Genomic DNA, 16,808 nt, shown 5'->3' on the forward strand with positions numbered 1-16,808 from the left:
TGTCGAATGAACCAACAACACGAGATCTACAGTACAACATCACACGCGCAGCGCGGTGTGTTTCCGATCCGTATCTGAGCCGTACTACGAAATCGTCTGGAGGAACCCCTGCCGGCTCGAGGAAAACCGCCCGGCGTCCCAATACTTGATACATCCGTTCGAATCTGTAATCCTGGTCGTTGATTCCTGATGCCGGAAACTGAAAGTTTATATACCCCCCCCCCCGTTCAACCTTGTCCACCCTCTCTCCCATGTCTCTGATACACAGATGTATGAGTTCACCCCTTCTCCCCTTGAATATCTTCCCAAAACTTATGTGCCCCCTATCTTCTAGTGTTAGTTGATCAATCCGTTCGAATCTGTAATCCTGGCCGTTAATTCCTGATGCCGGAAACTGAAAGTTTATATCTCACCCCCCCCCCCCCCGTTCAGCCTTGTCCGCTCTCCCTCCCATGTCTCTGATACACAGATGTATGACTTCACCCCCTTCTCCCCTTGAATATATTCCCAAAACATAAGTGCTTAGTTTTAGTTGATCAATATTTAATCTCGTTAAGAAATGCCCAACAGTACCACTACTTTAAAATAGCCCTAATCAATTCCCCTTAATCTTGAACCACTCTTTCTAGTTATTTCTAGTTAATAAGCTTGTAAAATGTTCCGCTTAGTTAATAATTAATTTCTCCTACAATCTCCCTTCTAAAAATCATAAAGTGAATTACTATACAAAGAAAACACAAAATGACCCGTCCCCCAAATCTTACGAATATTATATTATACCCTCTTGTATATGTATAAATTAGCTGTAAAGTTTTTTTTAGTTTCATTATATAAAAACAAAATAATATTGAAATGTGTAACCCCCTAGTTTTAAGAAATTCAAAACGTAAAACAATGAAAAAATGGCACCTTTAAGCTAACGCATACGTGCCTTATCAAATAAACAAATTGAAAAAAAAAATTCATATTCCTGCGTTTCGAACGAAACGTAAAGGTGGTAATATAGTTGCCACTGCCTTATAAAGGGTTAATAGTTACGTTGTTGGTACTGGTAACGGACATTTCCAGTTGAAGAAGTAATTGCCAGATCTAATGCCCAGCGGTTGGATCACGCAGCCAAACCAATAAAGCCTTCAGAGAAATTTTCTATGGGGGCGGAACTGGGCAAAACAAATGTATCAAATGGGATAAACTTTCCAACTTGGATGCAATTTCATTTCTACTGCTGACCGAAATATCGATTACCAATTTTCCTACTCCTTATTTCTATATGCTGCACTTATGCAAGTCCTCATTCTCTTTCATCTTTTACGATCGATTCCCATCACGACGCGTACGGATTCGAAGCCAGCCTCCCACAAAACACCTGCCATGGTATTGCAGCAACCAGAGAGATGACGACGTCCATCATTCCTTCCTTCCATCCTGCCTTCCTTCCCCGGTTGTGGCTTTTTATTTCATGCAAACACACCGATGAAGAGTAAAAGTAACCCACATTAGAGAGTGTGCCCCTTTCCCTGGTGGAGTGCAGCAACATTCCCTGGGCAAACCGATACGTCAAACGTGTGCGTTTGCATCTATTTATGTTTCGCCTCTCCGGTTTCTTCCGCGCTTGTCGGAATAATCAGAAAAAAGGGGGCTCGCAATTCACTAATGTAATGAAAACAACAAAGACACAAAAAGTGAGCCTTTTGCTGTTGTGGGGCTGGCTGCCTTTATTGCTGGCTGAAAACCCGAAAGTAAATATGGGCGAATAAAAATAAGAAGCTTTAAACGCGGAACTTGAAAACCGTAAACATAGCACCACGCCACACCGCCTCCTCCGATGCTGCCCCATCGAAAAGCGGCGCGAAAGAGCCAACCCCGAAATTCGAGCATATAGCGGAAAAGGTAGCACCACCGGGTACATCCCATCATCGTGAAAAATTTGATACGGCGCTCCGGTGCGTGCGGTTTTCAAGGCAGCTACATACCTTGAACCCGCCGCACCGAGACGTATGCCGCACGTAAGAGTTAACTGTAAGTACACCACAAAAAGTGCCGAAAATTGGACTTGCTACTTAGTGGGCTGTGTTCGGTTCGGTGGCATCTTTTCTCGGGAGCTATGGGGCACGGAGCGGTGGCGTGAAAATATTTTCCGTACTTTGTTGGAATGGATCGAAACCATCCCGGAACAAAGTTGGTGTGACTTTTTGCACTCTGGCGCCATGTTTTGTGTAATACGAGTGGTCTTTTTGAAATGGTCTGGATGTTTGGTTTTAGAGTGCTGCCAACATTATCGAGACGTTTGAATAGAGAATGCATTGGATGTATAACTTTTCTCGTTTATACACAGGGTTTGGTTGTATGGAACTGATTGAAAGTCTTGTTGCGTCGTTAATGACAGTGGTGATCTGCTGGATTTCCATAAGACTCATTAAAAAGAGTGCTTCAGGGAAAATGCCATAAATCCACCAGTTATTATATTTTTTCTTTAAATAAATGCGTGTTTTTTAACTGGGAAATGTACTATCAAAAAATTATGACCTTGCTGAAATAGAATTATTACTGCACTGTTCGAATGCCTACCGGGTCATTTGACCAAATGCCATTCAGCCGAAACGGTAATTTGGCGAAACAGTTATTTTGCTGAATGCAACTTGGCCGAAAGGCTAATTTGGCCGAAAGGCTAATTTGGCCGAAAGGCTAATTTGGCCGAAAAACTAATTTGGCCGAAAGGCTAATTTGGCCGAAAGGCTAATTTGGCCGAAAGGCTAATTTGGCCGAAAGGCTAATTTGGCCGAAAGGCTAATTTGGCCGAAAGGCTAATTTGGCCAAAAGGCTAATTTGACCGAAAGGCTAATTTGGCCGAAAGGCTAATTTGGCCGAAAGGCTAATTTGGCCGAAAGGCTAATTTGGCCGAAAGGCTAATTTGACCGAAAGGCTAATTTGACCGAAAGGCTAATTTGACCGAAAGGCTAATTTGACCGAAAGGCTAATTTGACCGAAAGGCTAATTTGACCGAAAGGCTAATTTGACCGAAAGGCTAATTTGGCCGAAAGGCTAATTTGGCCGAAAGGCTAATTTGGCCGAAAGGCTAATTTGGCCGAAAGGCTAATTTGGCCGAAAGGCTAATTTGGCCGAAAGGCTAATTTGGCCGAAAGGCTAATTTGGCCGAAAGGCTAATTTGGCCGAAAGGCTAATTTGGCCGAAAGGCTAATTTGGCCGAAAGGCTAATTTGGCCGAAAGGCTAATTTGGCCGAAAGGCTAATTTGGCCGAAAGGCTAATTTGGCCGAAAGGCTAATTTGGCCGAAAGGCTAATTTGGCCGAAAGGCTAATTTGGCCGAAAGGCTAATTTGGCCGAAAGGCTAATTTGGCCGAAAGGCTAATTTGGCCGAAAGGCTAATTTGGCCGAAAGGCTAATTTGGCCGAAAGGCTAATTTGGCCGAAAGGCTAATTTGGCCGAAAGGCTAATTTGGCCGAAAGGCTAATTTGGCCGAAAGGCTAATTTGGCCGAAAGGCTAATTTGGCCGAAAGGCTAATTTGGCCGAAAGGCTAATTTGGCCGAAAGGCTAATTTGGCCGAAAGGCTAATTTGGCCGAAAGGCTAATTTGGCCGAAAGGCTAATTTGGCCGAAAGGCTAATTTGGCCGAAAGGCTAATTTGGCCGAAAGGCTAATTTGGCCGAAAGGCTAATTTGGCCGAAAGGCTAATTTGGCCGAAAGGCTAATTTGGCCGAAAGGCTAATTTGGCCGAAAGGCTAATTTGACCGAAAGGCTAATTTGACCGAAAGGCTAATTTGACCGAAAGGCTAATTTGACCGAAAGGCTAATTTGACCGAAAGGCTAATTTGACCGAAAGGCTAATTTGGCCGAAAGGCTAATTTGGCCGAAAGGCTAATTTGGCCGAAAGGCTAATTTGGCCGAAAGGCTAATTTGGCCGAAAGGCTAATTTGGCCGAAAGGCTAATTTGGCCGAAAGGCTAATTTGGCCGAAAGGCTAATTTGGCCGAAAGGCTAATTTGGCCGAAAGGCTAATTTGGCCGAAAGGCTAATTTGGCCGAAAGGCTAATTTGGCCGAAAGGCTAATTTGGCCGAAAGGCTAATTTGGCCGAAAGGCTAATTTGGCCGAAAGGCTAATTTGGCCGAAAGGCTAATTTGGCCGAAAGGCTAATTTGGCCGAAAGGCTAATTTGGCCGAAAGGCTAATTTGGCCGAAAGGCTAATTTGGCCGAAAGGCTAATTTGGCCGAAAGGCTAATTTGGCCGAAAGGCTAATTTGGCCGAAAGGCTAATTTGGCCGAAAGGCTAATTTGGCCGAAAGGCTAATTTGGCCGAAAGGCTAATTTGGCCGAAAGGTTAATTTGACCAAAAGGTTAATTCGGCCGAAAGGCTAATTTGGCAGAAAGGCTAATTTCACCAAAAGGTTAAATTCGATGAAAGGCTAATTTCGCCGAAAGTCCAATTCCGCCGAAAGGCTAATTTCGCCGAAAGACTAATTTGGCGACCGGCTAATTTGGCCGAAAGGCTAATTTGACCGACGGGCTAATTTGGCCGACGGGCTAATTTGGCCGACGGGCTAATTTGGCCGACGGGCTAATTTGGCCGACGGGCTAATTTGGCCGACGGACTAATTTGGCCGACGGGCTAACTTGGCCGACGGGCTAATTTGGCCGACGGGCTAATTTGGCCGACGGGCTAATTTGGCCGACGGGCTAATTTGGCCGACGGGCTAATTTGGCCGACGGGCTAATTTGGCCGACGGGCTAATTTGGCCGACGGGCTAATTTGGCCGACGGGCTAATTTGGCCGACGGGCTAATTTGGCCGACGGGCTAATTTGGCCGACGGGCTAATTTGGCCGACGGGCTAATTTGGCCGACGGGCTAATTTGGCCGACAGGCTAATTTGGCCGACAGGCTAATTTGGCCGACGGGCTAATTTGGCCGACGGGCTAATTTGGCCGACGGGCTAATTTGGCCGACGGGCTTATTTGGCCGACGGGCTTATTTGGCCGACGGGCTAATTTGGCCGACAGGCTAATTTGGCCGACGGGCTAATTTGGCCGACAGGCTAATTTGCCCGATAGGCTAATTTGGCCGACAGGAATATAATTGAGCAGTACGACTGTTTGAATGAACGCTGCAACTAAAAACTGCGAATTGAACATAGTAGGGCATGATTTGATATTTGTTCCTCCTTCAAGTTCAAACAAACCTGTTGAAAATTAGCAGTTCTGGTTTAGACCAATAACAATGAATATTGTTAATCTAAGAATAAAAAAACAGTATTCAATTCAATTCAAGCCAAACAAATCCCATTCGTTACCTATTAGGTCGTATCTATCTATTTTTCTGTTTCAGTTATTCAGTCAAATAGAAAGGGCATTTTTGTAAGCGACATTCGGCCAAACGGCATTCTGCAAAACGCTATTGTGCCAAACAGCATTCGGTCAAATCGCGTTCGGCCAAATGCCCCAAATGACCCATGCGGCCAACTGACCCTTTCGGCTAAGTGGAAGGAATCCACATAGCGTTCGGCCAAATGACCGGACATCCTTTAAAACATTCAAGTTTTACTTAACTTTCCCCACAGAAAGGGGATATAACCCCTTAAGAAGGGTTTATGGCACTTTCGCACAATAGTTAGATTTACGATCAGTTCAAGTAGGGTAAGGTGGGGTAAATCCGAACTAGTAAATGGTTTTGACTGTAAAATGCTCATTTTACATCGGATGAAGTCGTTTTATATCCCAAATTAAAGGTTAAACTCCCGCGCAAAAAAAAAAAATATATGTATATATATATATATATATATATATATATATATATATATATATATATATATATATATATATATATATATATATATATATATATATATATATATATATATATATATATATATATATATATATATATATATATATATATATATATATATATATATATATATATATATATATATATATATATATATATATATATATATATATATATATATATATATATATATATATATATATATATATATATATATATATATATATATATATATATATCATTTTATTCGGATCTTGAGAATATTTTGAGATCCAAGCTTTTAACGAAAATGTTCATTTTTGCTGTTTTCAAAAATGGTGGGGTAAACCCGACCCCCTATGTTTTTGGTTGATTTTGTGCAGATATTACCCAAATTTTATGGTATTTCAATGATAAATCAATGAATGTTGTGTTATTGAATTGTAACATGAAGAAAATGGAGTTTAATGTCAATCTTGGAATGCTAAAATCACGAGCAGTGGCACCTAATGATATTCCCATTTGCATCGGAGCAATTGCTGGACGAATACTATAATCATCAAGTTTTTGTGTCTTTCGTTTGTAATTATGAACCATTTTTCATAAAAATAATATAAAATGACAATAAAAATATATTTCAATTTGATCAATAAACATTTTCTTAGCAAAAAAGCGGTCGGATTTACCCACTATTTAGAGGCCGGATTTGCGCCACCGCGTCTTTTTTCATTACGATGCAATTAAAAAAAGTTATGAAAAAGGTTGAACCAAATTAATCTACGCACTTTGTAGGACTTTATTAAAAAAACTTAAATCCACTGACATTTTTTATGCAATCACTTTAACAATCAGAAATATCCTGTAGGCAATAATGGACAAAAGTCAAATTAAAAGTTGTAAAAACACACTTTTTGTCGTTTGAGCATCTCAATGTAGATTAATAAAATGCTGTCATGCCACCATAATGATTATTTTCGATGGTCTACACGACACCATTGATATTAGTTCGCGTAGTGCTTCTGATTTTCGGTAACAGAGGGGGGTCGGGTTTACCCAACGGTCGGATTTACCCCACCTTACCCTATGTTCAAGTCTCGACAAACATATGATTGCGGCTTAAAAGCTAGCTGTCAAAATTCTCTTTGAAAGGAAATTCCGGACAAACCGTTACTTGTCAATCACAGATATTGATAGTACACGAAATAGAAAAGTTTTCTCTTTCATTAACTGCTATGAACTGTGTTTAGTCAGTAACGGTTTGTCCAGAATTTCCTTTCAAAGATGATTGACTTTTAAGCCGTAGTCATATGTTTGTCGAGAAGTGTATTGTTACTTGGGGATACTTTCAACCCCATCAAACTTGCGAGATTTTTAAATCAATTTTCTGCGAAAAGTATTATTTCGATACAAAGCAACACCTGCTCAGCGAAAAAACCACAGTTTCTAATACCTTCAAGTGCAACGGTGAAACATGTTTCATGCATTTTCAACCATCACGTCCGCCCAGAGTGTACATATTAAATCACAAACGCACACGCCCAACTTGATTAGGTCCTAATTCGATGCACAAAACAATTCACCTTTTGTCCGTACATATCGAATTATAACGCTGCCGGAGTTCATACGACTCGCCTGAGCGCCAGCAAAATAAGGCGTCATACCGGTGGGTTTGGTGTGCTAAAAGTACCGCTGCCTATAATCGGTGGTGTTACGTTACCGGTGGTATTTTAGCAAGCGTAATTTTTTGTGTGGTTTAAGTGATCAGAGCGCTGGACGAGGGCACTGTGGAATATCCTATCGTAGTTTTTTCAAAAATAAAATTTCCACTACCCGTCGGATTTTATCGACCTGAATGGAGAATGTTAAAAAGGATAATTCTTTCACATTAAAATCGTTCTTTTTATTAATTTCATTCCACATAATAATTTCAAATGTTCTTAATTTAACTAGTATAGTTCCGACCATGTTTTAACGTTGAAGTCATCCCACCGTGCAGTAGTGCTAGGTGTACAGTGAAATAGTGTACCAGAAACATACCTACAACAAACGGCAGTCAAAACATTTTGTTCGAATAGTTTACCGCTTTCCAATCAGTAGCGCGTTTTTGCGTTCGCTCATTAGACTATGTAACATGTGCATGATTGCAGCTGGCAAAAACAGTATGTACCTACCTACGTAAATCGCATGACATTCTATTGTGCGAGTCGGTGGTATGACAATCAATTTACAAACAGGAGGAAAAACTTGTACCTCTCCAATCAGTGCCGGTTGCTTGGATAGTATAGGTAGCGTTGATGGTGGCGTAGTACGATTTCAATGGGCGATTGTTCCCTTTCCCTCTTCCCTGCTCAACTGCATGCAAGGTTCTCACTCATTCACTCACGATTTGTCCTTTCAGCGATGGTGTTATAACACGTGATAACCTAGGCAACACCCTCGATTGAAGTTCTTCATATTTTTATAGAAGGGTTTCCCGTTTCTACGTAACATACTACTATCTCTTCTTTGGATGGTATCCGTGTTTTTTTTATTTTCAGAAAACAAGTCAATAAACTTGCTTAATTGACACAAACGTCCTATGCACTCTTCAAGAGGTGCCAATTAGGGACGTTTAAAAGCTCTGTAAAATGCGAGTTGTCGCGCGGGAGGATGGCCGTCGGCCCACATAGAACGGTGAATACCTGACCGGAAAATGCTCGTCCGAGCCGTGCCCTGTCTGTAATTGGGGCTATCAGTACGAGCCGAGAGAAAAAAGAAAATAGAAAATAAAAACGAGCAACATAATCAAGCACGGAAAGCAAAGCTCAAATTGAAGAAAGTGTAAATAATTTCCGCTTTGGGTAGAGCTTTGTCGGATCGGTTGCCCGGTCGAATCGTTTGTAACGGAGGTTTTCTCACATAAGGGGAGGTCGAGTGCATTTTCCTGTTGCTAGGAAAGCGATAACAATATTTTGTGCCAAAAATTGTCGCCGCCGAAGAAATATGTTTCTAGTCGCCTGTAATTTCAGATATCTCCGATAGATATTAAATCGGTATCAACTTTCATAACACGTCAAAGACTCTAGACAGTAAAGACAATCACATTACATTCTTTTTTAATGTTATAGGATTGACGAGTTTCTTACGAATAAAAATATAAGGAAAATAAAATTATTGACAGAAAAATCTTTATTTCAATTAATTGTTAGCATGATCTTCGATTGTTGCGGGCTGGGTCAGTCCAAGTTATATGTCTTACAAACCGAGAATTTTTGAATTTACAACAAACAATAAATCTATGACTTTTTTTTGGTGATATCCAACGGGGAAAACAGATCGAAATGGTGAGTTAAACAAAAGCAATTATGTGAAAAAATCTTCCCAGAGGCAGAATTGCAGACGAGACAGGAAATGTCACCCAAAACACTGCTTAAGGCAATTTGCAGCGGGCCGTGATTGTGATATTGAGCGAATACTTCAGATATGAGCAATCGAAAATGAAAGTCGCAAGGACAGAACATGCTAATAATCGTTTCGAATGTATTAGAATATAAAAACCGGATATAAACTGCAAGCATAAAAATCCTACTGGGACTCTCGATATAATATGCAAGCATAAAAATCATACTGGGAATCGGATAAAAAAAAACCTTCAGTATAAAACGGAAAAAAAATATTTCCGTTTCTTGCAAAGTAATTTTTTTAGCCGACTTTTAATCGAGAACATCACGACATACGGATGTTCCTGCGAACGAATTATTTATTTATAACCGATTTTTATACTGGAGGTTCATTCTTGCCGATTTTTACGTAAATTTTTTAACTAAAACATGCTCTATCTCGAAACATACAGGACCTAACAAGTTTGCATCTTCAGAGTATATATTTAAAATGATAAGACCTACAACTTTTTCGAAGACACCACATTTCTATCTAGCTTTATTAAAAATTTGATAACTCCGCCGCCCTAGAGACTGAATTCCGAACTAGTATGCCTCAACTAAATAAACTTTTCCTTTGCTAAAGACTTCAAGAAAGGCAGACATCAAAGTTAAAAGTTTAAGAAGATAGACAGTTGGAAATATTTAAACGTAAAGTTATAGTGGAGCAAATAGAGGAGTGATAGAAAGTGAAATAAATAAATACCAAGAAGGAATCAGGTATGAAACGAAAATTAAAGCAGTCCCAGTAGCAAGCCAATAAGATTTCCCTCCCTCGTCACTATTATCCGCTTGCAGGACCCATTATATTAACTCCTAAATCCATCGGAGTGGCTTATAGTCCAAACGTGGTGTCCCTTGAACAGCCCGTCGTCGATAGTGGCACAATCATCGCTAAAAGCACGTCAAAAGTGTCCACGAGCACACTGAACCAGCCACGAGGTTCCATCGAGACTTCCAAGCCATCAGCAGGTAGCTGAAACCATCTACGAGGTGCCAGAATGCCCTTGAATCGTCGGCCTGTCGCCGAAGATCAACCGTTAGAAACAGCAGTGATCGCCTATCGACGCGCACGCCAGAAAGTGGCATCGCTGGTCGCATCGGATCCAGCCACCCAACAGTCCACGTGTAGCATCGCCACACCTTTGAACTGGAGTCGACTGTTTCCAATTTTTAGGCTTTGCAGTCTAATTTTTAAGCATAAACAAACTATTTTGTCTTCATCCGACGCTTTGGTCCGTTTGGGACAAAAATCTGTTGTACAACAACAGATCTGACAACAAAACAACAATTATCGAATCCTTGAAAAAGGTCCCAAACGGACCGAAACGTCGGATGAAGACAAAATAGTTTGTTTTTGCTTAAAAATTACACTGCAAAGCCACACCAACAGCAGACCTTCGCAGCAGCATCCCGTTGTAGTAGCCATCGCAACAGCAGCCGACCGTTTCCCGCGTCGTCCCAGCGTTCGCCGGCCGGCCTTGTATACACCTACACTCACACACAAAAATGTAAGTTATAATAAATAATTGAAAAAAAGTGAAAAAGACCGTTTTGTTCTTCTGATTGGGACAGAGTGACATTGAGCCGACCCTGAAGCCTCCGTGCCTCAAGCTCGAGATAGCCAAGAAAAGAGGCCTTCGGAGCCCAGCCTAAACGGTCCCCGTGGCTTGACCAGGGACTAGGGGCTGTATAAGCCGTGACCCCTAAGGCCCGGCAAGTAACAAAATTTACACGTAATTTCACGTCAAATTTACGCGGAATTTCAGGCAGAATCGCACGAGGAATTTCACGTGGAATATTAGGTGGAACTTCACGCGTAATTTCGTGCGGAAATATACACGGAATTCCTTACGGAATTTCATATAGAATTCCTCGTGAGATTCTGTGAGAAATTTTACGAGGACTTTCACGTGGTATTTTGCGCAGAATTTCACACGAAATATCAATTGAAATTTCACACGGAATTTCACCTCAAATTTTACGTGAAATTTCAAGCGGAACACAACGTGAATTTCGCGCATAATTTCACAAGGAATTTCTAACAAAATTTCAGGTGAAATTTCGCACGAAATTCACGTAGAACTTCAGGCTGAATATCACGCGGAATTTCAAGCGGTATTGCACGTGGAATTTCACTCGGAACAACGGGCGTTATTTCGCGCGACATTTCTCGCAGAATTTCACGCGAAATCTCGCACAGAATTTCATGTGAAATTTCGCACAGAAGTTCACGTCAAATTCACGCGGAATTTCAAGCAGAACTTCACGCGGAACGTCATGGAGTTTTATACGGAATTTCACGCGGAATTTCGTACGGACTTTCACGTGGTATTTCGTGCATAATTTCACACAGAATTCCACACGAAATTTCCGTGAACTTTCACACGGAATTTCACGTCAAATTTCCTCGTGAAATTCTACGCAAATTTCAAGTCAAATTTATGCGGAATTTCATCGAACGGAAAATTTATCGCGGAATTGCACTCGGAATATCATGGAAATTCGCACAGAATTGCACACGGAATTTTACGTGAAATTTCACATGGAATTTCACGTCAAATTTTGCGCGGAGTTTCAGGCGGAGTTTTGCGCGGAATTTCATACGAAACGAAATCCGATACGGTATTTTACGTGAAATTCACACGGAATTCAATTTCACGCGGAATTTCACGTGGTATGTCATGTGGAATTCCACGTGGAATTTCACGCGGAATTTCATACAAAATTTCATATGGAATTTCACTCGGCATTTCTCGCAGAATTTCAGACGAAATTTCGCATGGAATTCCGGTATTTCGCGTGGAATGTCACACGGAATTCCGTGGGATTTCACGGAAACATTACGCGAAATTTTTAACGGAACTTTATGTGGAGTTTCACGTAGAATTTCATGCGGAATTTAACGAGGAAATTCGCGCAAAATTTCACGCAACATTTTGTGCAGAATTTCCCACGGAATTTCACATGAAATTTTACACAGAATTTCACGTCATATTCACGCGGAATTTAGAGCGGAGTAGCACGCGAATTTTCACGCAGAATATCAGGCGGAATTTGGCGTGGAATTTTGTGAGGAATTTCGCTGAACTTTAACGTTTTATTTTGCGCATAATTTTACCTGAAGTGTAGAATTTCACGTCAAATTTCACGCGGAATTTCACGTCACATTTAACACGGAATTTCATGTCAAATTAACGCGGAATTCTAGGCAGAATCGCACGTGAAATTTCAGCCGAATATCAGGCGATATTTGACGCGGAATTTCACACGGAATTCCATATGGAATTTCATACAGAATTTCACGCGGGGTTTTGCGAGGAATTTCGCGCGGACTTTACGTGGAATTTCAGCGGAACTGCACGCAGACTGTCGCGAAATTCGCGCGGTTTGTAGGAAGCTTCGGGCGAAATTTTGTAAAGAGTTTCGCTCGGAATTTAACGCGGAATATCGCACGGACTTTAACGTGGTATTTCACGGAGAATTTCACACGGAATTTCACGTTAAATTATTTCATTATAAGCACTGAATTTCACATTGAACTTCCCATAATTCTTCAAAGAAAGATAATGATTGATTGCAGGATTTTTTAATTTTCCGACCATAATGTACCGTTTTTCTCCTAATCTCTTATTGCTTATATTTCAACGAAAAAACTGTCACTTCCACTAGAAGTTTCGAAAAAATTACGCTCAACAATATATACATTCGGTAGGCCCATAGCCAGGATTTTGTTTCCGGAGGAGCTTTAAAATTATTGCATAAATCTTCAATTCTGATGAGATGAAATTTTGAAACCAGAATCCTAAAAACACGTTCTTTTTCATAAGAAAGGCTATAGTACATCGACGGATTATTGAAGTTAATTTGATTTTTATAATTTATTTACAAGTTACAAACCACTCTCGTTACTACAACGGATATTCAGGAGTTCAAAGTCTTTATATGCTAACCGAATATGACAAGTCTTGAAGGAGCTAGAAAATGCAATAAAATATAAGAAAATATTCTAAACTACACGTTTGCAAGGTGTAGAAGACGCTAAATCGAAATCAGTAGAAACATATTGTTAGAATGTTAGAAATTTGCACTAAAGTATCTTATTTAGCAGGCGATTTGTAGATACGAAAAAAAGGCTCAACTTCTTTTTTCTTGATCTGGCGTCTTGCTACTATTACCAGTTCAATGGCATTATGCTAACACTTTTTTTTATATATTTTCAAAACTGGCCCTGGCCTAGCAAATCAGATCCCCTACCAAGAAAGATTCTTGGTGATCAATCGGATTAAAATATATATTCCAATGATTTAATCAACTAAAGGAAACTACCGAAAATTTACTCTATTAAAGAAAATTATCCACAAATCGAAAGAAAATCACTTAACACTGTCGATTACTATCTTCTAATTTACGTAAAATTTGTTAAATGTATCATTGATGACATCATCAAAATAACTAGCAACTACAAATATAAATAAGCTCAATAATTTCAGCATCTCTTGCATCCAACACATCGAAGGGCATAAATCGCACTTACTTCCCCTTTCCGGAAAAGTAAGTAAGATGTAAGGCCAACTTTGTATGACGATTTCGGTTACACTTTCTAAGTCAATTCGTCACTTCGTTATATTGACACTAATCTGCTCAGTAATTGGATTGTTTACTGAATGAAAGTAATTTGCTCTAATTTTCATTCCTAAAGATGTTCGACTACTTGAACAAAGCTGTAGTGTCTGTTTGGTTAGAGGTTCATTTTACCACAATTTGAGAAACAGTTTCAATTAAAGCTGGGGCACCTAACGCATCAAAGTCCTACGGATAACGAAGATGTAAGCGTCCGTGCAGCAAAAGTTTGATGTTCCGGAGGAAGAGGAGTAGCAGAAACTTTCAAAGTTTTCCAATAAATACACGATTTGGCAAGCGATCTACGCATATAGCAAACAGAGTGCGCCGTTCGCGTAAACGGGGACTGTAAACCGGGAGATCTACTTCACGAAGTGTCGACAGAAGCATCTGCTTCTTCTGTTCAAGCGAGGGCCCTACGAACTTCTGGCCGGATCTAGCTTCATGCCACTATTCAAATGTTGTCCTGGAGTGGTAAGAATCCAACGGGGTTACTTTCGTACCCAAGGACACGAACCCCCACCACGCACCAGAAATTAGGCCCATAGAAACATACTGGGGAATTATGAAGCAGGCACTAAGGAAGCATCCCAAGGAGGTCAAATCTGAGGAAGACACGAGAAAAAAGTGGGTTTCCATACATAAGAAGCAGTAGCCAGATCTTGTACAGATCGTAATGAGTGGAGTTAAGCGTAAGGTGCGCGCGTACGGTTATAATACTGAAGTTGAATGAAATAAATATACCAAAAGCTTACCAATGGGAATTATTTTATTGTCTAAAAATTCGAAAACGATCGGTCCACCAGGTAATTTTCTACAGCACTTTTTTCTGTGATGCAGTTTGATGTCGGACACCCTTTATGGTAGTTTACGTAACCGTAGTGCTTTACTAATTGAAAAAAAAGAATCTTGAATATCTTTAGCTAGTACGGTTTCTAGTATAGAGCTTCCATCCCGAGATTTTTTTTCCTCGCGAATCTCGGGATTTTTGCATTACTCAGGAGTTTTGAATCCTAGTAGTTTATGTTTTCTTCCCGGATTCGAAAATCCGGGGAAAATATTTTTATGCGTACCAACGAGAAAATCGGATTAAATCATTTTCTGCATGAGGGGCTCAAAATCTAGCTTTAGCAAGTCGAGTAATCATTGCTCTTAATGTGCAAAATTTCTTACTATTATTTTCTTCTTTGGGAGAAATGTGCATACAACGCATTAATTCGCTAGCCGAAAGTGTGTTTCGCTTTTACTGTTTCTCATCAGTAAATAGAATTTCTGGTGTCTGGGACTGGGTTAAGTAGTGTTTTTTTTTAATTTATCGTCTATGTGAAGCTAAGGCAGTGTCAGATACTGGTGAGTCAAAATCGAAATGCAAATTCCTCGAGAAACTGATTTCTTTCCTAGAGATTTATGTGCTTGGAAAGTAATTCATCAGAACTGGGCAAGTAATACATACCAAATTCCTTTTATTTAATATGAATTTGCATACTTTAGAAAATAGGATTCAAAATAATAGACATGGTTCTAATAATCAAAATGTAGAATTTCCCCAACCTACCTGCAACACCGTAAAAGAATCTAGTTAATTGACCAACAAATGCTCAACTTCCAAGTTTGGTGTCTTTTGTTCTAGAGCCGAGAACTTTGTCTTCTTTACACCTCACAAACAATTTTCATTCTTTTTTTTCCTAAAATTCGCCAACCAAAAGATTCATCACTTTGTTTACACTGTGTATTCTCCCGTTGAAAACCAAGCGTAACTTTTCGCTTTACCTTCGCTATAACTTTTTCGTATCACTTTATTCTCTTCTTGCTGATCTTGACTCATGCATTAATTCACAAAACCGAGGCACTGTTGTTTTGTTGTTATTACTGCTGTTGCTGCTCCCTCCAAAAAAGGCAACACTCGACCACAAACTAGTATTTTCAATCCTATAGATCACTCTGCACCGTACACCGATACCCGGCGATGCTCCTTCTAGTCAGCGCGTCCCAGCAGCGTAACACACTCGTTCCAACACTAAACACAAGCGATGCTGCACGAGCGAGCCAGTTTCCAATGCCTCTACCTACCTACATACAAAATCCACCGCAAAAAGTGCACTAATCCAAAGCCGCAAACACACACACCCGGTTGCTGCTGCTGTATGAACCTCTCTATGAGGACAGCTCAACTACTGCACAATGAAGCAACGATCACGAGGTTATTCGCTATTCAGGGCTTACTCGCTACTCCAAATAAGCCCTCGAACTTCAAGGCAAAATGCTTTGTTGCAATTTCGCGCACTACAAAGCCCAACGATCGGCACGCTACTAACCACACGGATAACGGAGGTGGTGGGGACGCGAGGGCACTGCAACAGCACAACTCACACTTAAGTACAAAACGGTCCCGTTCTAGATTTCACCCGCACCTACTGGTTGGTTGGTACCTAACTACAGAACTTCAGAAGAGAAATAAAAATCAACTCTTTCCTCTCCTCTATGTAACTCTTTGTACAGAAAAAGAAACTTCACTCTAGAAGGGGTGCTACACAACCACGACGGCGACGAGTACGAGGACGACTATCCACCACTTCGAACTGACCGGTTGAACGTACCAATATGGACTAAACCGTAGGCCGCCGAGACCTGTTCGCAGTTGGTCTACTCTGCAGCAGCAGCAGCAGGCGAAGAGGCACCACACCACCGCACACAGAAGAACGAAAACATGCAACTGCACTCACCTGGCTGGGTTGGAGGAAGCTCACGAGAGCTTGTTCCACGCGATCATGATGCGAAACGGCTCTCAAACAACCAGCTGTTTTTTGCTCGCGCACTGCAACGGTGCTGCTTATAAACCTGCCTTCGGGTCGGTGGCTAGAGCATAGCGTGTACTCATATAGCATAGATGGAAAGCAACATAAAGGAAAATCGGAGAAGGCAACATTGGGTGGTTGGTGCTTTCGGTTTGTGAGTGACCGATTAATTTTTATGGCACGTTGGGAGCTCGCA

The 16,808-nt window shown here is 40.8% G+C and overlaps 1 protein-coding gene across 2 annotated transcripts in view; it reads right to left on the bottom strand.

Moving 5' to 3' along the window:
• Positions 1-16,447, bottom strand: part of LOC131678499 (uncharacterized) — a 354,661-nt gene extending 338,214 nt beyond the window's left edge. For both annotated transcript variants that reach the window (XM_058958693.1, XM_058958691.1), the window contains exon 1: positions 15,373-16,447. The gene's annotated coding sequence lies outside the window, so the exon portion shown is untranslated. The remainder of the gene's footprint in view (positions 1-15,372) is intronic.
• Positions 16,448-16,808: the final 361 nt, after the last annotated feature.

Source organism: Topomyia yanbarensis, chromosome 2 (genome assembly GCF_030247195.1).
Source record: "Topomyia yanbarensis strain Yona2022 chromosome 2, ASM3024719v1, whole genome shotgun sequence".
NCBI classification, from domain to species: Eukaryota; Metazoa; Arthropoda; class Insecta; order Diptera; family Culicidae; genus Topomyia; species Topomyia yanbarensis.